Source organism: Corvus brachyrhynchos, unplaced genomic scaffold, assembly GCF_000691975.1.
Source record: "Corvus brachyrhynchos isolate BGI_N302 unplaced genomic scaffold, ASM69197v1 scaffold519, whole genome shotgun sequence".
Lineage (NCBI taxonomy): Eukaryota > Metazoa > Chordata > Aves > Passeriformes > Corvidae > Corvus > Corvus brachyrhynchos.
The window spans coordinates 12,066-38,620 of NW_008240066.1; the positions used below are offsets into that span (position 1 = coordinate 12,066).

General features: G+C 42.5%; 1 pseudogene; it reads right to left on the reverse strand.

Moving 5' to 3' along the window:
• Window positions 1-3,254: 3,254 nt before the first annotated feature.
• On the reverse strand, window positions 3,255-21,068 carry LOC108449199 (annotated as a pseudogene).
• Between the last annotated feature and the right edge of the window lie 5,487 nt (window positions 21,069-26,555).

Sequence of the window (26,555 nt, forward strand, 5' to 3'; positions counted from 1 at the left end):
ACATCTCTTATATCCCTTAAACAAGCAGTCATCTTCAATATCTTGTAGCCCCATGACTGCAAGGTGCAGAGAATCATTGGTGATATGGGAGATTAAGGGGAAACAGGATGAGGAAGGAAATTTAAAGAGCGTTGCCCTGGTGGCAGCATGCAGAATGAAGTGTGTTCAGGGAAGGAATAGAAGTGAAGCAGGTTGCATTCTAAGGAAAGGCATATGTGGGGAAGGGTAGGGGTCTATGAGAAACATTGCTGAAGGGAAAGGTTAGCACAAGGCAGCTGGTAATGCACATGCTGGTTGTGCATGTGCTGAGTCCAGGAGGCCAAGCGTATACAGCAGTTACAGAAAATGTTCAGCTTTGCCAATGAGGGCAGTACAGCTGCTGCCACAGCCTCACCTACTTTAAGTGGCAGCAGTCGACAAATACCCCATCCAGCAGCATCTCTTCACTGTTACTTTCTGATGGAAAAAGAAATGGAGATGGTGATAAGATGTTAGGACAAAGCAGAACTTCCTGTTCACTCTAAACTGCTTCAAAGTAGCAGGAAGCAAACAGGGTGGAAAAGCAAAGCAAACCACTGAACAGAGATGCCTGCAGAAACCCCCCCTTTATTTTAGTCGTTAATCGGATGTGACGTCAGGATGTCGGTGAGCATGATCCACGCGGGAGACAGATATGCTGATATGACCACACCCTCTCTTCCCTCCTTCTCCCTCCCACTCGTGTTTCGGCCTGGCATTTGCTATCCATTTGAACTATCACCCACCACTACAGGTTCCCTCCTTGCCTACTCCGATGTAGTATGATCTTACATCCATGGATAGTCCATTGTCATACTAGTGCCACTTTGCTTGCTGGGAATAGAATACGCCCTCGCACGCCCTTAGTGAGGTGGGGGTTTTAATACGTTCCTACCAACCTTCTTTTCTTTCCTCCTTGAGGAAACAGATCCTCCTCCCCTCCGGCCCTAAAAGCTGTCCGTCATACGGGAGGCCCTGCCTCTTCCGGGTCTCTTCGGCTGGGCCACTGCTTCCTTCTCTCTTGCTTGCTCTCTCTCTTTTGTGGGTTATAGCAACTGTTGCCTTGTGAATCAAGCGCCATAGTCACCGTAGTCCTGGTGACTGTTTACTCATCAACAACTGCTCTTCCACTGCTTTCTATTTGCTTCCTAATCATCCCCTACACCAGCCACCACCAGCAAGAACAACACAGCTTTCCACGATTCAGGTGAATGTAACTGTTCTGTATAGGCTTGCAATTCTGCCTTTCTATCCCTCTTTTCTCCCCCCTGTGGGGGGGGGGGGGGGGGCGGGGGGAGGGGGAGAGGGAGAGAGAGAAAAGCCTCGAGCGCTTTCTCTTCCTCATCCTTTCTTCCCTCCCAATTTATAATATAGGAAGAGACATAATTTCCAAAGGGGGGAAAAATGATGTAAATTGCCCTGTGGTTGTTTATTATGAAGGGTATTTATCTTTATTATTATTATTATTATTATTAGTTATCTGACACGCTGCAGTACTTGTAATGTTCCAAAGTATCTTGTACATCAATAGGGAAAGGCCTATGTTACCTGTAGTACACATTAGAGATCCTTTAAAATTGTCTTGAAGGTGTGATTAGTAGTTAATAGTAGAGGTTGAAGGGCTAATTGGTACTATATAAGATTCTTCAGTGCAATTAATTGTCATGGTGAAAGTGTAATTTAATTTTATAAATTCATTTTATGGCTGTACCTCTGAATTCCTAACATTCTCTTCTCATCAACTAACACTTTCATTTTATTTTAAAAACATATTTGTTTTACATGGAATATTTGATTGTATTATTTTTTCATGCACTGATTCAGAGCCTTTTTTAATTCTTCAGCTTGTGCTACTTGTAGAATTTAACCTGCTAGTATAGAAACCACTAAGTTTTCAGTAAACTCAAAAGAGTTGTGCATATTTAGAGCACACAATGCTGTGTTTGTCTTACTTTCTTAGAAACCCATTTGTTTCTGAAGAGCTAAAGAAATATTGAATGTATAGTTCGATAGGAATAAGAGCCATCTACCTGGCTATGCCTTCTTAATTAAGGTGGCCCTACCATGCCATGTTGTTGATCCATATAGTTTCTTGTCATTCAGTTTCTGTATCAAGTTGTGTTATCTCAGTAGATGATTTAAAATAGTTTTATAGTCTATTAACCCTAGCTTATACTGTGTTAGGAAGTGTACCTCTTCTTACAAAAAATGTACATGCTATCTTTCTTATGAGCATAGCTTCTTTCTGCTGCCTAATAAAAGTTCTATGTGGAAAAACAAGAGAACATATCTACTGTGGGTTTTAACCTATTTTTAAATTACTTTAAAAGGAGAAAAACATGGATACCATGTAACTGTCTAGTTCTTCACAACCCCTTAGCCACAGAAATCCCATATGTATTTCCTTTATAATTGCATTACTTGAATTTACTCTACTCTCTCTCATTTAGTGCCACGATGAAATGTTTAATTGTCTCTTACACCCATATTTACATGGCACAAAACTAGGATATTTTTATCTTCAGTAATTCCATTTTGTTTTATCACATTATGAATACTTTTGAATTAAACCAAATTTTGAGATAACTGTAAAGTAATATTGTATCAGGAAAATAATGATTCATTTTTTAGAATTACTGTTTACTAACATGCAGATACAAGCCCATGAAATGGAAGGCAAAATGCTGTATTTTTAAAGGGATATTTGGAATACAGATAATGAGGGAAGCTAAAGAACAGCCTTGGAACATTTTCCTAGAATCATAGAATGGTTTGGGTTGGAAAGGACCTTAAAGATTATCTAATTCCAACCCCACTGACATGGGCAGGGACACCTTCCAATGGACCAGGTTGCTCAGAGCCCCAGCCAGCCTGGCCTTGAACACATTCAGGGATGGGGGCATCCACAACTTCCTGGGCAACCTGTTCTAGTGTCTCACCACCCTCACAGCAAATAATTTCTTCCTAATATCCAATCTAAATCAGCCCTCTTTCAGCTTAAAGCCATTGCCCCTTGTCCTATCACTACATGCCCTTGTAAAAAGGCCCTCTCCAGCCTTCCTGTAGCCCCCCTTTAGGTACTGGAAGGGACTATAAGGTCTCCCCAAAGCCTTCTCTTCTCCAGGCTGAACAAGTCCCAACTGTCTCAGTCTGTCTTCATAGGAGAGGTGCTTCAGCCCTCTGATCATCTTTGTGGCCTCCTCTGGACTTGCTCCAACAGATCCACATCTTTCTTGTGCTGGGGGCCTCAGAGCTGGATGCACAACTTCATGTGGGGTCTCACCAAAGCAGAATAGAGGGGGAAAATCACCTCCCTCACCCTGATGGCCACACCTCTTTTGATGCAGCCCAGGACACGGTTGGCTTTCTGGGCTGCAAGCACACATTGCTGAGACATATTGAGACTCTCATCCACCAACAGCCCCAAATTCTTTTCCCCAGGGCTGCACTCAATCCATTCTCTGCCCAGACTGTACTTGTTCTTGGGACTGCCTCGACCCAGGTGCAGGATCTTGCACTTGGCCTTGTTGAATTTCATGAGGTTTGCACAGACCCACCTCTCAAACCTGTCAAGGTCCCTCTGGATGCCATCCTGTCCCTCCAGCACGTCAACTGCATCACGCAGCTCGGTGTCATTGGCAAACTTGCTGAGGGTGCACTCAATCCCACTGTCCATGTTGCTGACAAAGATGTTAAACAGCACAAGTCCCAGTACAGACCCCTGAGGAACACCACTCATCCCTGGCATTCACTTGGACATCAAGCCACTGACTGCAACTCTGAGTGTGACCATCCAGCCAATTCCTTTTCCACCAAGTGGTCCATCAATCGAATCCATGTCTCTCTAGTTCCCTTGTCCAGCATTTTGTTGATTTTGTTTCTAGATAAGTTAAACTAAATAGCAGTCTTGAAAACTTTTTTGGGTCAACATTTTCTTTGCTTTTGCAATTTATGTTTTAGTCCTACTTTGCTTTTTTATTATTGCTGATCATTTTTTTTCTGTTCATGTACATATTATAATTCTGTTTTCTCTATCTGCTGGTGCTTGGTTATCTCTTCAATATGTTACCTTTTTGCAGAATTGTTTCCTATCCACTTTTCTTTCCTTTTCCTTGTTAGATGTTTCACTTCCACATGGTTTAATGTTTCAGTTTACTTGAGGTAGAGGGGTGTGTCAAGGCTGGGGAGCACTGTATATTAGACATCTCTGAACTATATCCAGCTGAGCTGCAGAGATAGCCTACAGGTGCTCTTTTATTAATCTGTTTTCTTTTGGGGTGTAAATGTTACCTGCTTCATCTCAATATACACAGAATTGACATTTAAAATTTATTTTGAAGAAGACTTCTTCAGCCAATTGCAAATGACTAGAAAGAACACTTATTCAGCAGTCCAGGATCTATTTTTCACACCAGAAACCTGAAGATTAGTTAAAACATCCTCAAACATATTGTGAAAATAATCATATTGAGGAATATGCCTTTTTGTCAAGTTGGAGAATCTGAGGAAGTTTTAATTTTTTTTTTTTTTTAGATAATATAGAAGTGTACTTGGTTGATAGCTGCTTAGGTCTCAGCAGAACATATTAAAGCCTTATTCCTTTGTGGTATAGTAGTGCTTCTGTGTCTGGCTTGACATCTCTTGGTGTAATAACCCTTTGCCACATTAAATTTACCATTTAAAAATCAGGGATTTACTGAAACTTAGTATTGGAGTAGCTGTTTTCAGGGGGGTTTTAGTATTTATCTTAAAATATATATATAATTATATACTTGTATCTATGTATACATTTAAATACAGGTGATTGAGGTGTTTTGGGTTTTTTTTAAACATGCCCTGTTCTTAGAATTGCAGAGAAGTTAATTTTCCTAAAGGTTCTGGGTGTTTGACACTATGCCCAGCTGGAAAAATAATAAATTTAGTAAAGATACAACAAAATGAAAACATACTCATGTTGGAAAATGTTCAAGAGTCTTAAGTGTAGATGGCAATATTTATTTCATTTTGGGCAGATATTTATCATGTACATGTGAAACAGCTGTTTAGAGAGATTGAGAATATGAACATCTGCATGTGTGTCAAAGCCTGGTCTATGTACTTGCATCAAGTACTTAAAAGTTTGATGCTGAGAAGTGAGGGAGGGAGAAGGAATTTGAATGGAAAAGACTAAAGGGAACATTGAACATAGACAGTATGTACTGTAGAAACATCTCACAGATCAGGGAGATACTCCATAATAGTGAAGGGGGAAATGTTGGTTTAATCTTGGTAGGGTCTGATTTTGGTTGAATTTCTTCATGTGAAGAATACTTATTTAACCAAGCTGTCTCACCAAACTTAACAGATTGAGGCTCTTATTCTTATATAAACAAACCTATATGTCTGCAAAAGTTTAGTTGCATTCAAGAGACTGTCTTATGGTACTAATAAAATATTACTTATGGAGCAATTGAAGTTGGACAGCATTGCAACTGCTCTTTGCTAAGTCCCTCCTGTCTCTAGTATATCCTTGAGCAACACAGAAGGAAACACTTGCTCTCAGTAGAAACTAGATCTAAAAAAAAACCAAGACTGTAAAATGGAGTTCAGATAATCATTAGCTAGTTTTTAAGTGCAACTATTTTTAGAGTATAAATATCTAGATGTCTTTAACTGTAGCTGTGTAGATAGAATATTTTTAGACTGTTTTCCAAGCTGTTTTCCCTCACTTTTGAGATCACAATCAATAGGATAGCTTTTAATTTTGCAGTGATCTGTCCTTGAAAGTAATTAAAAGTAGTGATTACTGTACTTATGTCTCTATATTAATCTTTTTTGTCTGTGTTGAGGAAAATAGGTACTTGATTCAGGATTCTGACTTTCCTCTGTGTTCTTTACAAGGCTAAATCCTAAAAGTGCTGGAGATCATGGAATCATCATGGTTTGGGTTGGAAGGGACCTTAAAAATCATCCAGTTCCAACCCCCCTGCCATGGGCAGGGACACCTTCCACTAGACCAGGTTGCTCAGGGCTCCATCCAACCTGGCCTTGAACACATCCGGGTATGGGGTGTCCACAGTTTCTCTGGGCAACCTGTTCCAGTGCCTCGCTAGCCTGATGAAATAACTTTTCTTTATGGTTTGTTTTGTAAGCCCACTAGGCAAAAAAAAAAAAGAAAAAAAAAGTTTGGTTTTGAGGTTTAACAAGTCTAAGTGCCAGGTCTTGCACTTTGGCCATAATAACCCCCTGCAGCACTACAGGCTGGGTACAGTGTGGCTGGACAGCGGCCAGGCAGAAAGGGACCTGCGGGTACTGGTCGACAGCCGACTGAACATGAGCCAGAAGTGTACTCAGGTGGCCAAGAAGGCCAATGGCATCCTGGCCTGTATCAGGAATAGTGTGGCCAGCAGGACCAGGGAAGTGATTCTTCCCCTTTACTCGGCACTGGTTAGGCCGCACCTTGAGTAATGTGTCCAGTTCTGGGGCCCCAATTTTGGAAGGATGTTGAGATGCTTGAATGTATCCAGAGAAGGGCAACAAGGCTGGTGAGGGGTCCGGAATGCAAGCCTTATGAAGAACGGCTGAGGGAGCTGGGGTTGCTTAGCCTGGAAAAAAGGAGGCTCAGGGGAGACCTTATTGCTCTCTACAACTACCTGAAAGGAGGTCATAGTCAGGTGGGGGTTGGTCTCTTTTTCCAGGCAACAACTGACAGAACAAGAGGACACAGTGTTAAGCTGTGCCAGGGGAAGTTTAGGCTAGACATTAGGAAGAATTTCTTCACTGAAAGAGTGATTAGGCACTGGAATGGGCTGCCCAGAGAGGTGGGGGAGTCACCGTCCCTGGAGGTGTTTAAAAAATGACTGAATGTGGCACTCAGTGCCATGGTTTAGTTGATAAGGTGGTTAGGTCATAGGTTGGATCCGATGATCTCAAAGGTCTTTTCCAACCTAGTTAATTCTGTGATTCTGTGATTTGCTTTAGAAAAAACACTGCAAGCTTATGAATTATGGAGAAGAAACAAAATACCAGTTGCAAAAGCAGTTCTCATTCATTAATGCTCTCTTAGGAAGAAATTTTCTCTTCTTCCCCCCCTTCCCCCCAACTTCTTGCTTTCAAAGGAGTCTTCATTTTGTTATTCTTTTTTGAGGTCCCTGTAGAAAACCTTGACCAAGTAGTATTAAATGCTTTGAGATGCACAAACTGGGTGTTGTATAGACTAGTTATCTCAGCCTTTTTGATAACTTTCAAGACATGCTTTTATTCTTGTGTTCCTAAAGAAATAGTTTCTGTGATAGTGCCTTCCATCTTATTTGAAAAAGGGGTAGAGGGTTCAAAAACACAGATTTCATCAGAATAATTATCTGGGGAAAGGTAAGACTAAATTTATGCTACTATTGAAGAAAATGCAGTCAGTTCTCAGGTTTTAAATATTTCATTTGGCAATAAACATCTGGCCAGTCAGCAAACATCCACACCTTATACTCTCTGTTGTAATATGGATACAATTGAAGAGCAAAAGGCATAGGCCAGATTTCCTATTTCCTATAATGTCATCAATCATGCTACTTTAGAACAATTTGTAGGAGAAAAGCCATATTGTTCACTTCTTAGCCATTTCTTCACCCTTCTTCAGTGGATTTGCAAAAATATTATTGAAAACACTGATCCTGTAGAGGTATTCTCAGGTATCTAATTTGGCCTGCAGAATGTTTAAGATTGAAAATAATGAATAAAACCAGAAAAACAGAGTTTGACAAAAGCAACTTGGAGTCAATATGAAGTTTTTATTGATGAATGTGATGTCATATAGTATAGAATATTATTTTGGTCAATTGGGATCAGCTGTCCCAGCTGTGTCCCATCCCAACTCCTTGAGCATTCCCAGTCTACTTGCTGGCAGGGCAGTATGAGAAACAGAAAAGACCTTGATGCTGCATAAGCATTTTTCATCAGTAGCTGAAACATGGATGTGTTATCAACACTTTTTAAAATCACAAATCCAAAACACAGAACCATACAAGCTGCTGTGAAGAAAATTAATTCTATCCCAGCCAAAGCCCAGTGCAATTGTTAAAATCTGTTAGTGTAACCCTTTAATAAAAGAGATCTGTCAGTGTGTGGTGGCTATTTGAGAAGACTTTTAAGCTCTTTAAGCAAATTTATCAGAAATGCATAAGAAGGGCTATAGATTTATTAGTGCTTCTTAACCTAAAAGCACCACATACCTTTTAGGTTGCCCAGCAACTGACTCCTAGCAACAGTAGCAGATTGAATTTTTAATAGCGACATGTCAGATGTAATAATAAAGCAAGAGTACACACAGTTGTAATGGTTTTCTTTTTATAATAAACTAGTTTGAATTTAAGGAACTTTTTGTCCCTCCAAAATAGGAAGTCTCCTTCTCCACTGACCTTGATGCCTCCATGTTGTGTCCTCACATGTTCTCACCTCCTTCTCTGTGTAGAAAAAAACTGCGTGTGCCCCACTTCTGGCACCAAAACTAACAAAGCTGTTTAGAATGAGAGTTGCTGTCAGGTTTTGGTGTGGGGGTGGGATTTTTTTTTGTCTAATTTCCATTTTTCTAGCATAGTACTATGAGATAAAACAGAAAATAAGGAATCAATAAATGGAACATTACATAAGAAATTTAATGCATGCTTAAGGCGATTTGTAAATTTCAACTTCTCTTGTAAATTAATTCATTGTAGGATTTCTTAAAAGTCACCAGCTAAACAAGTAAACAAATGTTTTGGAAGGAATCAAAATTCTTTTACTTTGGGATACAAGTCAAACTAATGGAGTTAGAAAGAGATCTCCCCTGAACAGGTTATTCCATAACTGCCTACTGTAGAGATTCTTGTGTCTATGTGAAGTTTGCTAAACTCATTTAGACAATTTTTATGTTCCAAAATATAGATGGTCAGTGTTTCATTATTTTTTTCTGTTGTCTTCTCTTGGTTCAGCTAACAAATATTCTGAGGCAATTTTTCTAACTTTTTTTGAGATGAATGTTGATATAAAATCCTATATTGATTTTTTAAAATTTTATTTGCTAAACACAATAAAATGGACTATTTTAAATCAAATTCTAACCTTTTTCAAAAAGGTTTGTGAAATTATTGTGAAGATTTGTATAAAAGTTACCAACAGACAAATTTACTCTGTCATACCAGTCTGTCAGTGTATGTTTTACCTTTTAAAATCCTTTGTATTAAAGGTGTGAAAAAGGTAGAAAATATGTGGGCAGGTAGGTGGTATGGAGATGGAATGAGACAGAGAAATAAAACATGCTTCTGCATGGGCTCCTCTCCATGTGCCACAGTTCCTGCCAAGAGCCTGCTCCAGCATGGACTTTCCATAAACTCCAGCATTCTTTGGGGCATATCCACCGTTCCAGTGTCATCTTTGCCACGGGCTGCAGGGGTATCTCTGCTCTGGTGCGCCTTCTCCCCCTCTACTTTCACTGACCCTGGTGTCTGTGGGGTTGTTTCTCACACTCTCTTCCCCCAAAAAAACTCACTCTGCTGTGCAGTGATTTTGCCCTTTCTTAAATATGTTATCACAGAGGTGCTACCACCTTTGCTGATTGGCTCAACTTTGGCCAGTGGTGAGTTCGTTAGGGATTTTGCTGGAACCACCTTTGTTAGGCACAGGGGCAGCCCCTGATCTTTCTTCACAAAAGCCACCTGTGCAACCCCGTGTGGTCTGAACACTAATGGAGTCTGACAACATGTTATAAAACAAAGCTTTATTGAAGCAGTAAGAAAGATGAGCAATGATGTGCCCATATGGCACAATTACCATTAGCAAACATAGCCTCATAAGCGATGTCATGACTCTGGTGGACTGCCAGGTACACTTGATGGCTGGGTCATCTGACAGCAACTGCCAATCGTGCAATTGCCTTTTGAGTGTGGGTAAAATTTGTGCCTCCCCTTGACTCCACCATGTTGTGTTCCGCTCCTAAGAGGAAGGGAGCACCCAACATTTGTAGATGCCCATGGTTGAAAAGGAATGACAAATGTCAGAAGGTCTGAAAAAAACTTACAAAGATTTATTAGTAAATTATAAAGTTGGCATGGAAATTGGTATAAGTAAGTCCCTTATCTTCTAGTAGCAAGAAAAATAAAAAATAAAAGAGGGAAGATGGAGAGAAAGAGAAATAGGTCAGATAGGAGAGGAAAGGAGATCACCAGTCCTGGGTCCAGTGTTTATCTGGCTGACAGGGTGTCCAGGGTCCTGGGGGGAAGCCACATGGGCTTTGTGAGGGTACCTTTTTATAGATAAGTTTTCCCCACACCGGAGATAAGTTCCTCGCTTTCTATGCAAATTAGTCATTATATGCAGTTTGTTCTTCTGGACCTTTCTGGAAATGGGTTGGAGGGCTTTGGGGGTCTGTGGTGGTCTCATCCCCCCTCTACTGGTCTTGCCTATTACTTGACCTCATTCCTGCCCTTGTTCTGGACTGTGTTGTACTTATCTCCAGGAGCCAGAACAAGGATGTTTGTCCTGGAAAAGTGCTGCCCTACCTCTGCATGGCCCCTTTTCCAGCCACATCCTGCTCTTTTTTTCCAATTTGCACAGCATGCTCTTACTCATCAATCCTTGTTTGGCTCCATGGCTATCAGTGTTTGAGACATACACATTAGCTCCTTATCTTCTGGGCTTCTACACACCAATGGTAGTGTGATTTGAGAGAATCATACTTTACATGAAGAATGTGGGCAGCATCCTGCCTGTGCTTCTGATATTGGTCAAGAAGCAGGGTATCAGGAAGCAGGGTGTCACCTCCCCCAACTGCCAAAATCTTGCCATGTAAATCTTGTTTTGTTTTAAACCACACTTTGTTAAATGTAATGAGGCTATTTCGTTACTTCATATGCCCTCGATAGAGAGCTAGTGATAGAAATTCATCTGAAAGAATGCCTTGCATGTCATAAAGCTTTATTTTATGACATAAAACCAAAATAAAAGGTAGAAATTAAGAAAACACACAGATGCTCACTTGTCCCCCCCCTCCCCCCCAACCCAGTGGAACGGGGAGGAGAATCAGAAGTAAAACTTGTATGTTGAGATAAGAACAGTTTAATAATTGAAAATAAAGCAAAATAAAATAATAATCATAAATAATAATACTGATAATAAAAAGGAAACAAACACGTGATGCACAATGCAATTTCTCACCACCCACTGACCAATGCCAGACCCCCCTTCCCAAACCCAGATTGGCCACCCTTCTGGGTAACTCTTCCCAGTTTATATACTGGGCATGATGTTCTATGGTGTGGAATATCCCTTTGGTCAGTTCGGGTCACCTGTCCCGGCTGTGCTCCCTCCCAGTTTCTTTTGTGAACCTCCTCACTGACAGAGCACGAGACAAGAAAAAACTCCTTGACTTAGGATAAACACAACTTAGCAAACACCAAAACATCAGTGTGTTATCAACACCATTCTCATTCTGAATCCAAAACACAGCGCTGTAACGGCTACTGAGAAGAAATTAACTCTGTCCCAGCTGAAACCAGGACAGTGCAAAAGGGTTTAGCAGTACTTAATCATGGACTAATTTAACATTTATGAAATGATTCAATAGGGTTTACTACAATTACAGCGACTTAATTATAGATTTGAGATAGCAACATTTATACCATAATCAATTCACATGCACTCACACAGATGTATGCATCTATATCTATATGTGCAAAGGTACCTGTTAAAAACTCCCCTTGAGTTCAGTGAAACATGCCATATCCCTTTGTGTTCTCAATGAGCAAGGGTTGCGCCTCGAGGAGTGTGTGTGTGTGGCCTATCAGCCTAAGCCTCATTATCAGCAATAGTCTTTCAATAGTCTTGCAAACTTGAGGGTTCATGAGCTCCGAGTAGCATCCCACTCAGAGGGAGGTGCTGGCACAGCCCACTGCAGTCCAGGAGAGCTCAAAGGGCCTTTATAGGGTCACAAGATGATTTGCTTTAGTCATCAGTAAGTTTCCATCCTGGCCATAACCCAAGTTGGTAACTACTGGACATTTTTAAAAAAATATAACAATGTAACAATGGTACTATTTCACTTATTCAGGTAAATAGTTTTCCAAGGCTGTCAGGGGATAACTGATTATCCCTTGTTCCCCACCTTGATCAGATGTTCCTGATACGATCAGTGTTGTTTCCACCTTTACCATGCAAGAGCTCCTGGTCAAGGGGTGCTTCATTACCCAACTGGTTTGATCAAGGCTTATCAGGAGCTCCTGAGATCTGTTTGTATTTCAATATCAAAATAATTAAAAGTGTGACTAGGTCTTAAAAGTATGGAAAAAGGCAAATGTTATGCTCATCTTCAAGGAGAATGAGGATGAGGAACTGGATAACTACAGGTTTGTCAGTCTAACCTCAGTCCATGGGTAGGTTATGAAGGACGTCCTCTTGTAAACTGTTTCCAGACACATAAAGGATAAGAAGGTGTTTGGGAACAGCCAGTGTGGATTTACCAAGGCAAAGTAGTGCCTGACCAACCTAATAGCTTTCTGTGATGAGCTGACTGTATGTCTCTAAGGGGAGAACAGTGGATGTCACACCTTTTACTTTAGCCTTTGATATGGCATTTCATGGTAACCTTATGGCCAAATTGGTGAGATATTGATTGGATAAGTGGACAATAAGGTGGATGGGAAAACTGTCTTGGCCTGCCTGGCTCAAAAGGTGTTGAGTAGTGATACAAAGTCTAGTTGGGAACTGGATAGCAGTGTTGTCCCTCAGGGATTGATACTGGGGTTGATAGTATTTAATGTCTTTTTTAATAACCTGGACAGTAGGATAGAGTGCACCTTTGACGAGTTTGTGGGTGACAGTAAATTGGTGTGAATGGTCAATATTCTGTAGGGCAGGGCTGTTGTTCAGAGGGACCCCAACAGGCTGGAGAAATAGGCTGATCAGAATGTCATGGAGTTCAACAAAGGGAAATGCCAAGTCCCACGTCTGGGCTGAAATAGCCCCATGTACTGGTACAGGCTGGGAGCCAACTGGCTAGAAAGCAGCCTTGTAGAAAAGGAAGGATCTGGGGGTGCTGGTGGGCAAGAAGTTGTACACGAGCCAGAAAAACATGCCCTTGAGACAAAGGCAGCCAAAAGCATCCTTGGCTGTATTAGTAAGAGTGCAGCCAGCAGGTCCAGGGAAGTGATCCTTCCCCTCTATTCCATGATGATGAAATCACATCTGGAATCCTGTGTCCAGTCTTGAACTCCTAGTACATGACAGTCAGAGAGAGATTGGAGCAAGTCTGGGTCTGAAGCATGTGACATGAGGAGAGGCTGAGAGAACTGGATTTGTTCAGCCTAGGAAAGAGAAGTCATGGAGAGACCTTATTGCTGCCTTTCAACTACCTAATGGGAAGGAATAGAGAAGATGGAGCCAGACTCTTCTGGGAGGTGCACAGTGAAAGGGCAAGAAGCAATGGACACAAGTTGGAACAGGGGAAATTCTGACTTGATATTAGCAAAAGTTGTGTAGAAAGGGGGGAAAAGGATGTGTATCAGGAGGCATTAGGTAGTGTGTTTTCAGTCTCCCTATCATCTGTTTAAAAAAAAACCCTGAAGAAATCTGTACCAGCCATATGTTTTTGGTTTTCTTTTTTTTTAAAGAAAGGCAAGTTTTTTATTGTGGCCATGGATTCTGGTTTTAGGAGTATTTATTGAAACTGGTTAGGAATTTATTCTCTTCAGTGTTATATAGGAATCTCAACTATGTTTAAAATTATTCCTGAAAATGAAGCAGCCATAAGCAGGATCGGAAATTCTTAGTAATAATCTAAATAACATTTCAGTCTTATTTTCAGTTAAAATTATTTCCTGACACACATTCTAGATATAGATGTTTTCTGATTCTACTTAACATGACACTCAGGAAACCTATTCCTAAAATTCAATTTTGAGTGGAAAACAGATATGTATTAATGCCATTTGATCACAACGCAAAACCAAAAAGAATGAACACAGTTTAGGACAGTTTTCAGGTAGATGGTTACATGACATCTCAAAATCAGCATATACTTGTGTATTTCTTGATGCCTACCAGTAAGAATTTATTGCAAAGTTTAGAAGTGAAGTTTGTGCAACATTTGACTGAAAAAAGACCCAGCTGAAAAGGATCCGAGGGTGCTGGTCGACAGCCAGCTGAACATGAGCCAGTATGTGCCCAGGTGGCCAAGAAGGCCAATGACATCCTGCCCTGTATCAGGAATAATATGGCCAGCAGGACTAAGGAAGTGATTCTTCCCCTGTACTGAGTACTAGTGAGACCGCACTTTGAGTACTGTGTCCAGTTCTGGGCCCCTCACTTCAAGAAGGACATTGAGGTGCTGGAACGAGTCTAGAGAAGGGCAACAAAAACTGGTGAAGGGTCTAGAGAGTACGTCATATGAGGAACAGCTGAGGGAGCTGGGGTTGCTTAGTCTGGAGAAGAGGAGGCTGAAGGGAGACCTTATTGCTCTCTACAACTACCTGAAAGGAGGTTGTAGCAAGGTGGTGATTGGCCTCTTCTCCCAAGTAACAAGGGGTAGGACAAGAGGAAATGTCCTTAAGTTGCACCAGGGGAGGTTAAGATTGCATAACTACTGTTATAATTTCAAATATATACCTGTAGAAAATCTGTTGAACATCTCATTCCTAATTACTGGCAGAGACAGAACAATACCTATACAATAGCTAGGCAAAACTTGAAGCCATATGATAAATGCTTATTTAATTTGGATCGCATCTTCCATTTTATTGTGGCACTAAGTGGTGTTGGGAAATATAATAAAAAGATCAGAAATTACCGACAACATAATACAACAGCTGAGATATTAGCATCCTTTCAGGTAGTTATAGAAAACAATAAGGTCTCCCCTGAGCCTCCCCTTCTTCAGACTAAACAACCCCAGCTCCCTCAGTTGCTCCTCATATGACATTCTCCAGACACTTCACCAGGTTCAGTGCCCTTCTCTGGACACATTCTAAGACCTCGATGTCCTTCCTGTATTGAGGGGCCCAAAACTGAACACGATATTCAAGGTGTGCCCTCACCAGTGCCAAAGAACAGGGAGATGATCACTGCCCTAGTCCTGCTGGCCACACTATTTCTGATACATATCTTCCACTTCCCTTACTGGTACTTAGTTAATATGAACAGGAGCTTGAACAGGGAAGACATTTATTGGAAAAATAAATTTTGTATAGAGAAATCTGGTGGTACTTGGAAGCAGATACCAGGGAGGGATAGGACCGTTGGACTGACTTTGAATAGAGGATGGAATTTTGAGAGATTTGAGTTCTGATAAATACATACCTTAGGTGAAAGTGGAAAAAGAAAGGGAGAACAGGATCAAAATCTTCAGAAAAGGGGTAGGTGAAGGAGGGTATGAGAAATGTTAATTCTATGTACTATAGAGGGATTATTATCAAATATAGCAATTCTTTGTTTTTGACTAAAATGTTACAAAATTTTTTAATGAAGTTTCTTCCTTCAAAACTGTGGTTTTTTAACCTTTTTCCTGCTTTTCCTTTCTTTTTCTGTTCTTCCTTTTTTGAAATTGTCATGATGTACAGTAGTGTATTTTGTATGGTTCTCTCTAGTGTTTCTCACTTTTAATTTGAAAAGAAAGTCCAGAAATTAGGGTGTTAATCTGGAAACCTATGCTAAATTCCCTGCTGTGTTACAGATTATGTTTGTGGTCTTGTCTGGAGCAAATTATTTGGGCTCAGATAATCAAAGATAATCAGGGACCTAATTCCTCTTAGCTACTCTTTGGTTGCAATTTTTAAGTATATGAAAGTGTGCAGGGTTTTTTTACTTTGTTAATACCCTTTATATGATTTTGTATTTGGTTCATTCTCTGGTATATACAGTAGTCAAATTAAAAGGAAAATAACTGGGATTTCTATGCTTTTTGTCAAATTGTCTCTCCTGTCTCCAACAGTTGCAGGGGAAAAAAGGGTTTTGAGTTTCATTGGGAATATCACATTTGAAGAAAATAGTTTGTTCATACTAAATTGACCATGTTCTAGTAAAAAATAAAGGAAAGGATACTGTCACATGAAAGGGGGTTTTTCCTCAAACCCTATATATTTGATCAGTCTGTCAATGCCCCAAGAAAGACGAGACTCTTGTATCTGACCAGCCTGTCAGTGTCCTGTTATGGGGACTCCACTAAACAGTCCACTGTATTGGAGAACATGCATCAACAGCAAATTGGAGTAAATTCCTTTATTTCAGTTTGCAAGGAGAGACCCCCTTCTGGATCTCCCCACTCATAGTTGGTATATTATTGGTTTTGTTCAAGTATGTTATCTGCTGCCATCTGCTTCTAGTGCCCTTGAGAAGGACTCGCACTAAACAGTTCATGGAATAACACACTTTATTAACAGACACACTGATAATAGGAAATTGTGACAGATTAAAGTTCAGAGATTGCCATTGAAAGTATATTGACTGTAAAAAGAAATTTGAAGCAATATACAGAAAAGCTCTAATCCCTAACAAAAGATGGACTCGAGATAATCATTCAGCCCACATAGAGTACAGTTTGTACCCAATAGGTGTCCTTAGGGGGAAGAAGACAGGTTCAACCCATCGACTGATCCCCGCAGTTATGATGGAGTCTTCTCTAACTTCTCCCCATTCTTAATTTACTTTTATACTATTTCTTTGTGTTTAGGTGGCGCTTAAGTGGCTTTAGTCATACATACCTTTGTCACTGATTGGTGTAAAATTCTCTCCCTTTTCTCTTAAAGACATAGTCAATAAAATCTAGAGTGCATGCCCAGTGAGCGGTGGTCATACCTTGGAGGTGGGTAACTTTGGGATGGAGGTATGCTCTGGTATTACAATGAGATTATAATGAACCAAATTCATCTGAGGAAAGTGGTTTTGCCACAGTTGCTGGTTCGACAACAAGACATCTCCTATCTCCCTTGGTTGACAGCTGCTATGTGATTTATCAACTACATGGTACCATCAAGTTCTCATTCCTGCAGGGATTGCAACAGAGCCTGGCCAAGTGTCTTCACTCACTCCACCCTCCTTTTCTTCCCTCTGAGCATGTGCTTAAGGTTGCAGGATGTGTTGTGTGGGGAACTACTGTGGAATAGGTTTTGGGCATGCCAACCACATTCCATCCTGGGAATAGCAACTGCATTTCACCCTATAATTTCCTTACTGTTATAACTTCTGTTAGAATATGAATATAACTTCCAAGTTTTCTCTAATTTTATCCCCAGTCATTTTCTCACAGATACTAAGTTGACGTTTAAAGTCCTTTAGTATGGACCAGTCTCCAAGAAAAGTTTTGGAATTCAGATGTTGATGTCTTCATCTTTACCTTCAATTCACAGTGACCCTTAACATTATGAAACTGCAAGAAACGAAGTTTTAAACTTCATTTTGAAAGCACATTGATTGTATCATTGTTTTTAGCACTACAGCCTAGATTTGGTGTGATGTATTGAAACTGTATTGCATTTTTAGTACAATTCACCTTTTTCCATTGTAGAGATTATGTCCCATTATTTAATACCTGGAATTGTATCACCATGGAAAGGTAAATCCTAAAGATAGTGCAAGAAGATTACTTTGTATATTTTAACCCTATTCTTCTATGCATATCCCTCCCTTACTTTGGGGACCTTTTTCAGATAAGCCTGCTTAAAAAGACTTGCTTCCTCCTGTGGAAGAAGCATTTAAGAAATTCAGGTGAATTAACTTGACTCAAGTTGTTTTCTGATCATAAGGAGGGATGATAGACTACGGCTCATTTGAGACAATGCAGTTCTTTTACAAGAAGTTTGATTTATGTATATTGACTTTAGTCAAATCTGTCTTTCTTCATAAATTGGTTCAGAGGAAAAAGATGCATGCTACTATATGCCTGTCAAAACTTTACAGCTCTGAGATGTACACTTGAAGGAGATGTACACAGTTGAAGGAGATGACAATTAGTGAAAGACCTAACTTCTGGTCTTTCTACTTTCCTGTGTGCATTTACAAAGTGTCTGTCACTGTTCCTTCTGGAACAGACTGCTCTAGCATGGGTCCCCCACAAGTCCACAGGTCCTGCCAAGGAGCCTGCTCCAGTGTGGGCTTACCACAGGGTCACAGCCTACTTTGGTCATCCACCTGCTCCAGTGTGGGGTCCTTCACAGGCTGCAGGTGGATCTCTGCTCCCACGTGGACTCATCCACAGGTGCCTTTGACTCAAGTTTGCACTAGAGTTCCAGCCTGTCCAGTACAGCAGCACAGAAACAGCAGCAATGCCATGGCCATTTGCCAACCTAGGCACATCATCATTGCTGTTATCAAAATGTGCATGGGGTTATTCTTCCCCAGGTGCAGGACCCTACACTTGCCTTTGCTGAATTTCAAAAGTTCCATTCTGTCCATCCCTCGAGCCTGTCAAGATCCTTCTGAATGGCTGCATAGCTCTGGGGTATCGGCCACTCCTCCCAGTTTTGTATCATCAACAAACTTGCTGAGGAGGCATCTACCCCTTCATCCAAGTAACTGATGAATAAGTTAAACAATACTGGACCCAGTATTGACCCTTGGGGGACACCACTAGTTATAGGCCTCCAACTAGACTCTGGACCACTGATCACAACCCTCTGAGATCTGCCATTCAGCCAATTCTCAATCCACCTCACCATCTACTCATCCAAACTGTGTTTCCTGAGATTGCCTATGAGGATATAATGAGAGAGTGTTATAAGCCTTGCTGAAGTCCAGGTAGACAATATCCACTCCTTTCCTCACATCTATCCAGCCAGTTGTTCCATCGTAGAAGGCAATCAGGTTGGTTAAGCAGGCTATCCAAGCAGGATGTTCCCTTGTTAAATCCATGTTGACTACTCCTGATCACCTTCTTGTCTTCCATGTGCTTAGAGATGGCCTCCAGGATGAGCTGTTCCATCAGCTTGCCAGAGATTGAGGTCAGGCTGTAGTTCCCTGTGTCCTCCCTCTTGCCCTTTTTGAAGACTGGGGTGACACTTGCTTTCTTACAGTCTTCAGGCACCTCTCCTGATATCCACAACCTTTCAAAGATGATTGTGAGTGGCCTAGCAATGATGTCCACCAGCTCCCTCAGCACTCATGAGTGCATTCTATCAGGGCCCATGGACTTGTGGATGTCAAGTTTGACTAAATGGTCTCTAACTCAATCCTCCTCAACCAAGGGAAAGTCTTCCTTTCTCCTGACCTTCTCCTTGGTCTCCTGGGTCAGGAATTCCTGAGGACTGGCCTTGGCAGTGAAGACTGAAGCAAAGGAGTTCAGTATCTCAACCTTCTCTGCAACCTCTGTTGCAGAGGGTCCCTGTTCCATTCAGTAGTGGGCTCACATTTTCCCTGGTATTCCTTTTGTTATTGATGTATTTGAAGAAGCCCTTCTTGTTATCCATGCCATCCTTAGCCAGATTTAATTCCAGATGGGCCTTGGCCTTCCTTGCTGCATTTCTGCATACTCTGACAATATCCCTATATTCATCCCTGGTGGCCTGTCCCTGCTTCCACCCCGTGTATCTCCTGCTTATGTCTGAGTTTTAACAGTTCCTTGTTCATCTGTGCAGGTCTCCTGCCCCTTTTGCTCAATTTCTTGCCCATGGCAATGCACCATTCTTGAGCCTGGAGGAAGTGGTGTTTGAATATTGACCAGTTCTCTTGTACCCCTCTTTCCTCTAGGACACATTCCCATGGGATTCTTCCAAGAAGGTCCCTGAAGGGGCCAAAGTTAGCTCTCCTGTAGTTCAGTGTTGTGATCTTACTCATTGTCCTGCTTCCTCCTCACAAGATACTGAATTCTATGATCTCATGGTCACTGTAGCCAAGACTGCTCCCAACCTTCACATCTCAAACCAGACCTTCCTTGTCAGTCAGTATAAGGTCCAACAGCACACCATTCCTCATTGGCTCCTCCATCACCTGTATCAAAAAGTTATTGTCAATGCTTTCCAAGAACCTCCTGGATTGTTTGTACCTTGCTGTGTTGTTCCTCCAGCAGATGTCAGATGCTATCACAGAAGCGCCACAAACTTCCTAAAACTGACTGTCAAACATGGGGCCAGCTCCTGATTTCTTTGCACAGAAGCACCCCCGCAGCCCCCCCACTTGCCATGTAAACCCAATACAGGCACCAAAAAGGGCTATTGTGATTTAACTGCAGTAGGCAGCTTAACACCACACAGCTGCTCACTCACTCTCATCTTGTCAGGTCTCTCATGTCTCTCATCTCACTGCTCCTATATAATCCGATCTTTCTTACCTGTCTTGCCTGATCTCCCTCTCCTCATCTCTCTTCTGCTTCTGTCAGCTTGTCCCTCATCTTGTTTCCCGTTGCAGCTCTCTCATCTCTAGCCTCTAAACTCTTGACTCTCTGTCTCTCTTCTCATCACTTGCCTCCCCTTTTCCTCTTCTTTCTCCCATCTCTCATTTCCTCTTGTCTCTCATGGCTTGTCTCATATTTTGTCTCGTCACATTTCTCATGTCCCACCTCTCATCCCCCCCATACCTCTCGCCTCTCACATCGCAATTCTCTTGCCCCTCCCTGTCTCTCATCTACCTTGTGTCTCTACTTTCTCAAGTTGCTCTCACCTTTCTCAACGCATGAAACCCCCTCCCCCCACCATAGAATCATAGAACATCATAAGTTGGAAGGGACCCACAAGGATCATCAAAGTCCAGCTCCTGGCCCTGCACAGGATAGCCCCAAGAATCCCACCATATGCCTGAAAGTGTTGTCCAAATGCTTCTTGAACTCAGGCTTGGTACTGTGACCACTTCCCTGGGGAGCCTGTTCCAGTGCTCAACCACCCTCTGTGTGAAGAACCTTTTCCTAATATCCAACCTAACCCTTCGCTGACACAGCTTCAGACCATTCCCTCAGGTCCTGTCACTGTGCACCAGAAAAGAGATCAGTGCCTGCCCCTCGTCTTCCCCTCACAAGGAAGCTGTAGAATGCAATGAGGTCTCCCCTCAGTCTCCTCCAGGCTGAACAGACCAAGCGACCTCAGCCACTCCTCATACGGCTTACCCTCTAGGCCCTTCATCATCTTCATAGCCCTCCTTTGGATGCTCTCTAATAGGTTAATATCTTTCTTATATTGTGGCACCAAAACTTCCCCCGGGACTCAAGGTGAGGCTACCCCGGTGCAGAGCAGGGCAATCCCTTCCGTTGAGTGGCTGGCAATGCTGTGCTTGATGCACCCCAGGATATGATTGGCCCTCCTGGCTGCCAGGGCACACTGTTGACTTATATTCAACTTGCCATTAACCAGGACCCTGTGTGAATCGACACATACAGGTAACCAAGGTGACCATCAAAACACGACTTTATTTCATTACCTTGCTAACAATGCTGGGCAGCAGAGGCACACGAGGACACTGGCTCTGTTAGGCTCTGTTAGGCTTAGTTCATTCTAGTGGACAGCAGTGGGGGGGAAAGGGTAGGGTATCTGCCCCCAATATATCAAAAGTCTTTGGGCATGCACAGTTTATCACAAGGCTGTGCTTTTATGATCGCTCTCTCTCCCAGCAGGAGGCTCAAGCGTGTCTGTGAGAGTGTGTTATCTCCACACAGGAATTCTACTTCTCAAAACAGGCAGAGGACAAACAACACTAGGCATAATAAGTGGAGTTTTCAAGGTTACTTTGAGTGAAATTATTCCCTCCTTGCCAAATATTCTGGTTTTAACCCTTTCCTCCCAACAGACCCTCAGGTCCTTTTCTGTGGCACTGCTTCCCAGCATCTTGTTCCGTAGTCTCTACATACATCCAGGGTTGCCCTGTCCCAGGTGCAGAATCCAGCACTTGCCCTTATTAAACTTCATATGGTTGGTGATTGCCCAGCCCTCTAATTTATCAAGGTCTCTCTGCCTTTGAGGGAGTCAAGACCTCCCAATTTTGTATCATCTGCAAATTTGCTTAGTATACCTTTGCCAGTCTGATGTCACCCCATTCACTAGAACCCTTTGCGCCCGACCTGTGAGCCAGTTGCTCATCCATTGCATTATGTGTTTATCCAGCTGTGGGCTGGACGTTTTGTCCAGAAGGATACTATGAGAGTATTGAAAGCTGTGCTGAAGTCCAAAAATATTACATCAAGTGGCTTTTCTTGACCAAGTAGGTGGGTTACCTTTTCATAAAAGGAAATGAGGTTTGACAAGCAGGACTTTCCCCTCATGAAGCCGTGCTGGCTGTGACCAATGACTGCATTGTCTTTCAAGTGTTTTTCAATAACTCCCAGAATAATCTTCTCCATAACCTTACTAGGCATGGAAGTGAGACTAACAGGGTCATAGTTTCCAGGGTCATTCTTCTTGTTTTTTTTTTAAATCAGGACAACATTCGCCAGCTTCTGTTCAGCTGGGACCTCTCCAGATTCCCAAGACCATTCAAAAAACCTCAAGAGAGGCCTTGCAATTACATCAGCCAGCTCTTTGAGGGTTCTTGTGTGAATCCCATCAGGCCTCATAAATTTATAAGGATCCAGCTGGAACAGCAGATCCTTCAAAACTTCAGGGTCAACTGGGAGTTGACAATTCTCACAGCCATGGTCCTCCAGTTCAGGGCACTGGGACCCTGTTAGTCTATCATCAGTGTTGAAGACAGAGGCAAAGAAAGCATTAAACATATCTGCCTTGTCCATGTCCCTGTTTGTGAGGTGACCATCCTCATCCTGTAATGGGCTGATGTAATTTCTGCACTGCCTATCACCATTAATGTATATAAAAAAACCATTTTATTGTCCCCCACAGTTCTGGCAGCTTCAACTCCAACTGAGCTTTGGTTGCACAAATTTTCTCCCTACAGTGGTGAGCAGCGCCCTTTTATTCTTCCCATGTCACTTGACCTTGCTTCCACTGGCCATACACCTTCCTTTTTGGCCTTAGCTCCAGAGGAAGTTCCCTGCTCAGCCAAACCAGCCTTCTGCCTTGCCTGCTTGATTTCCAACATTTGGAAATTGCCTGCTTCTGTGCCCTTAACTAGTGGTGTTTAAAAGTGACCAGCACTGATGGACCCAGCACCTGCAAAAGCATTTTCCCAGGGGACCTTATTCACTAATTTCCTGAGCAGCCTGAAGTCTGCTCTCCTCATGTCCAGTTGAGGGTTTGCTGGCACTTTTCCTCCTGTCAACAGAGATTTTAAACTTGATCATTTTGTGGTTGCTGTGGCCAAGACAGCTGCCAATCTCCACTTCTCTCACAAGACCCTCTCTGTTGACAAGCAACAAATCAAGGAGGGGATCTTTCCTAGTCAGCTCTCTTAGTACCTGTTCCATAAAGTTGTCATCCAGGTTTCTTAGGAATCTTCTGTGTTGGTTACGGACGGTCGGTGACGGAGACGAGAGATCTCTATAGTCTGATCTTGGGACACAGGCGGGTTATTGCAAAGGGGGTGGGGATGGTAAGAGCAAGTAGGTAAACGAAGAGGAGGTAAGTAAGAGTGGAGAAGAGTGGAGTAAGAGTGAGAGAGTAATAAGAGTGTGTGAAGTCCTGGTTACAATACAATAAATCATCTTCTGTACTGAATATTCTAATTGTCACTAACCAATCTAATACAAGATACAAATCCTATAGCATTTACATACAGCCTATAAGAGTTCTTATATTACCATAGAGTGTTACATCTTAACTTCTAAAAACTACTCTTTGGACCCCTTCTGCTGAGCTAGTAGGGTCTGCTCTGACCCTTGGACCTGCCTGCAAGCAGAGGGTATTGTTCAATCAAGAGGGGATTACCTTCAGTCGGCCATACCATTGTTTTCCAGTTGTTCAGTAACTAAGACTTGGTATTTCAAAAGTGGCTTTCATTTCGATGTTGCCTGTAGTTTTCATATTCCCAAAATCTTTTGTCAAGCAATCATATTTATAAGGCTTTCCTGTTTCATCTTCCCCAACACTTCTGGACTTGTTTGTACCAGCTATGTGGTGTTCCCAGTTAACATCAAGCATGTTGAATTCCCCCATAAGGACAAGGGCAGTTGATTGAGAGGTTTCTCTTAGTTCCTCAAAGGATAATTCGTTGGTGTCATCGTTCTGGCTAGGAGATCTATACTAGACTCCCACAATGACATCTGCATTATTTATTTGTCTTACCCAGATGCTCTCAACTGTACCATTGCCATCTGTAAGCTCCATATGTTCCAGCCCCTCCAATACATACAACTCCACTCTCCCGCCCTGCCTTGCCTGCCCTGCCTATCCCTCCTGAAGAGTAACTGTCCAACATGGCACTCCATTCACAGGACTCATCACACCAGGTTTCACTTATGCCAATGATGTCAAATCTCTGGGTCTGGGCCAAAACTTTGAGCCCGTCTTGTTTGTTCCTCATGCTACATGCGTTGGTATAGAAACACTTCAGGTGTGGTTTATTGTAGCTGACACCTCATGGAGCCAATTGGCCAATTGAGTGATCCCACTAGTGCTCACCTCCTCATGTTTTGGCACACCATCCCACTGTCTATCACTGGCAAGCCTGGTTTCATCCCTTTCCCCTTCCAATCTAGTTTAAAGCCCCACTAGTTCCTGTGCTAGAACCATTTTTCCCCTCTGAGAAAGGTGCATCTCATCAGGTGTCAGTAGACCAGGTGTTGAGTAGATCATCCCATGGTCATAAAACCCAAAGTTTTTCCAATGACGCCAGCCTTGGAGCCATGTGTTGATCTCATGGATCTGCCTGTTCCTTTCTATATTATACCTTGCTACTGGAAGGATCAAGGAAAAGACTACCTTTGCTCCTGATCTTTCAACCAGTTGTCCCTAGGTCCTGAAAGCCCTTTTGATTGCCCTTGGACTTCTCTTTGTTATCTCATCATTACTGACTTGAAGAAGCTATAGCAGATAATAATCAGAGGACCTTATTAGACTGGAGAGTTTTCCAGTAATATCCCTTACCTGAGCCCCTGCAGACTTTCCTGTCAGTTTTGTCTGGTCTGCGTATCAGGCCCTCCGTTCCCCTTAGAGGGGAGTCACATATGACAACTACCTTTCTTCTCAACAGAGGTGGTCGTGATGCAGGGGGTAGATTGTGTTGCCCTAGGTGGCCCCTCCATCCCAGAAGGACCTTCCTCCACCTCGTCAGTTGACTGTCCTTCTGGTTCCAGGGCTTCATACCTGTTGTAAAAAGTGCCAGTCCTACTTGTCATCATCAAGTTTTCAGGAAGAGGAGCCTTCCTTCTAGTATGGTGTATTAGTTTGAAAACAAACCAGTGGGAGACTCCAAGTCAGAAGTACAATTTGATAGGAAAATTAAAAATTAAGGCAGAAAACACTGGCTTAAACTGACAGAGTCAGGATATAACCTGATACCCTGTTGGTCAGGGTGGTGGTAGCAGTCCAATTAAATGGTGGCTGCAGTCTTCCTGGAGTGATATATGTGGTTTTGTTGAAGCAGTGATCCTGTAGAAGGGTCTGGTCTTCCTCAGAAGGTCCAGTGGTGGTTATGTAGCTCTTGTCCTCTGGGAATCCAGTAGGAAAGGGCTGACTGTGGTGTTCCAAACCTCAGATTATATCCAGGATGGAATGCTTGGTTCCTCCCCCTGGGTGGAGCATCTTACAATGGGATGATGTAATTTTATGAGTCATGCAGTGAGACTTGATGGCCCATTAACAGAAGAGAGTTATCAGGGATGTGTCATGGAAGAGATAAAGAACACTGCCCCACCTGGTTTTAACAGCTTATGAAGATGGTGATAGAATACATACTTTTGGTTACACCTTGCATTGTAACCTAAGACATATGGGCAGTGACCAGCTTCCAGCCTTTCTGTTCAACAGACCTTTGACTAGCTACTTGACAGGGTTCCAGGTTGTCCTGGTTCTGGCCAGGAGGTGCATGGCTAGGACCTGGAGGTTATTCTATACCACCTCATGTCATTGTCAGGGGCAGGAGGAAGGGAGTCTCTTCCGTGGTTGGCATATCATGGCAGAGGGAGTAATTGGATATTGTCTATTGTCGGGGAGTTTCTGTGTTTTCTTATTCTGGTTCCAACCAGGACAGAGTTAATTTTTTGCAGTAGCCAGGGTGGGATGCAGCTAGGACATGGAAGTTATTCAATACCACCTCATTGCTGGGGGCAGTGGGGAAGGGACTCTTTCTTCCAGGTAGAAGGGGTTCCTTCTGGTGGAGAAAATATGGTGAGGGGAAGATGATTGGTATCGTTTATTGTCTCAGGCTCCATGGTGAGCATTTTTGCATGTGAATCATTCTCTCTTTTTGCATACCTTTGTTATTAATATTGTTGCTCTTACTGTTGGTTTTCTTATCTCATTGCTGTTTCCAGTAAATTGTTCTTCTCTCAACCCGTGATCTTTACCTTTTGTGCCTCCAATTCTCCTCTCCAGCCTGCCAGAGGGGGAGGGGGAGGAGGGGAAATGAGCAAGCAGCAGTGTGGTTTGGAGAGTCTCAGTGGGAACACTAAATTGGGGAATACCATTCCTAAACCACGACAAGGGTTCACCTGGCTCTCCACTACTAACGCAACCGGGGGCTTGTAATCACAAGCCCCGGCATGCCTTCGGGCAGAGGGGACGCAGCGGTAG